Genomic DNA, 2,309 nt, shown 5'->3' on the forward strand with positions numbered 1-2,309 from the left:
AACAAGTAAATATTAGGTACATTAAGATGCTGTGATTCTACAGAAGCTTATTTTAGAGAACAGCTGAAATAGAAAGGAGTAACAAGTAAATATTAGGTACATTAAGATGCTGTGATTCTACAGAAGCCTATGTTAGAGAACAGCTGAAATAGAAAGGAGTAACAAGTAAATATTAGGTACATTAAGGTGCTGTGGTTCTACAGAAGTTTATTTTAGAGAACAGCTGAAATAGAAAGGAGTAACAAGTAAATATTAGGTACATTAAGATGCTGTGATTCTACAGAAGCTTATGTTAGAGAACAACTGAAATAGAAAGGAGTAACAAGTAAATATTAGGTACATTAAGATGCTGTCGTTCTATAGAAGCTTATGTTAGAGAACAGCTGAAATAGAAAGGAGTAACAAGTAAATATTAGTTACATTAAGGTGCTGGGGCTGTTCAGAGGGTTATGTTAGAAAACAACTGAAATGAAGAGAAGAAACAAGTAAATATTAGGTGCATTTGGTTGTACAGAAGCTTACACTAGAGAACAGTTGAAATGGAGAGGAGTAACAGATAAATTTTAGATATGTTAAGATGCTGTGCCTTTTCCGTGAATTTTTAGACGACAGCTAATGTTTTCTGCTTCTGGTAATACCTCTTAGAAGACAAGTATTTAATAGTAGACGAAGAACTATGCAGTAGTAATGTGTATTTTTTATACAGTAGAGTTAACTGTATAATTTAAATCTTTTGTTTCTGTTTACCTTTTTTTTTCTGATGAATTACTAATGAGATAATAGGTTATGGAATGTACAGAAACTAAGGTTCTCTTTATAACCCTTTGGTTATGTGAAATAAGTATGGAATTTTGTTTGATCTGTTTCTAATATGAATAAGCAGGAAGTTTATACTTGTACTATGAATTACATAGCAAGCTGCTACATGATGTAATGGTTTCTTTCATGCAATGTAGGAATGTTCAGTTGGAAACTATATTTTTTCTCGTGTGTGTGTGTGTGAATATACAAATGTCTGCTATTTTTATATTTCTTTCTGTTTTATTAAATACTTTATTGGCATTAAGATTTCTATTCTTTGAAAAACATGATGTTTCAAACCTGTGATTAAGATAAGTAATGTGATTTAAATCTTTGAATAAAAGAAAAGAGCTTTGGTTTTAAATTGGGAAATACATGATTTTGCATTTATCAACTTTTGTAACACTGAGTATGAACTGTATAACATAATTGTTATTTTATATGTGAAATTCTATTTTAGTAAATTCACGTTTTAATGCTTCTCGAGTTATTACGAGTCAAGGTTTCTTGTTGTTATTAGTTTTAGTTGATGGTTTAAAAGTTCACAGTTGAAAGGAGTTTTTAAGAAAAGTTTACTAGTACAGGAAACGTTACATGGAATAAAAATATCATTGTAAAGTAATAAAATAATTTATAGTGCTTTGTAGTCGAAATATTTTACTTGTGTGTAGAGGATAGAAGAGTTAAAGAAGCTGTATGAATTCTTCAAGTATAATATTTAACAGTTTGTTTTTACTGATAGAAAATTGGAAAAACAACATTCATGGTGATGTATTGCTTGAATAAGGCTTGTACGAAGATTAATAATAGGTAGTTGATTGTATTATTTTCCTATCCTCACACATCTTGATTATTGTTGTAATTGAATAACATTAAAAAAAACTATTAAAAAATGGTTATCTTGAAATATCATTTTTCTCAATTGGGGCCAGGTGTTCCAGTTGTGATCCTATTAAGTACACTCCACAGTTTCAACTGTGACCACGTTATAAACGTGAAAGTTAATCCTATTATTTGATTCAAATAACTGTATTAAGCCCACGTTTTCCTGGCTAGTTGCCCTTCATCTGGGCAATGGATGGCTATACTTGGATCTCAGGGAGTCAGTTTAGCCCAGTGTGTTGCATTTCAGGTTGCAAATTTCAAGCTTCTGGGAGTGGGGAAGTAGACATATGGGCTTTTAGGGTGAAGATGTTTTAAAATAATTTCAAACAAAGTATTTGTAAGAATGCACAGTTCAATAAATCTAGTTCTACAGTGCTTGCAAAATGTACAGAACACAAGATAAAGTAAAGAGAAAGGCTTTTTAATCCCACTAAGAATTGGCAGTGGATGCTATTGACTGGCAAGTGTTCACCTTATATCAAGGAAAACGGGATGACTGTTCACCAGAAATTATCTGTAAATAAACCAGTTCATTTAAAAGTTTGTTAATTTTAATTTGTATAGAAAATAGCGTGCGGATGCTCGAGCTGAGCTCTGGTATTAACCCGTTTCAAGTTTAGCTT

General features: G+C 31.4%; 1 long non-coding RNA gene across 1 annotated transcript; it reads left to right on the forward strand.

Moving 5' to 3' along the window:
* The first annotated feature begins 6 nt into the window (after positions 1–6).
* Positions 7–1,698, forward strand: LOC111089509. Its single transcript, XR_002613766.1, has 2 exons — positions 7–336; positions 417–1,698. It is a non-coding gene; the product is annotated as an uncharacterized LOC111089509 (long non-coding RNA).
* The last annotated feature ends 611 nt before the right edge of the window (positions 1,699–2,309 follow it).

Source organism: Limulus polyphemus, unplaced genomic scaffold, assembly GCF_000517525.1.
Source record: "Limulus polyphemus unplaced genomic scaffold, Limulus_polyphemus-2.1.2 Scaffold6477, whole genome shotgun sequence".
Taxonomy (NCBI): domain Eukaryota; kingdom Metazoa; phylum Arthropoda; class Merostomata; order Xiphosura; family Limulidae; genus Limulus; species Limulus polyphemus.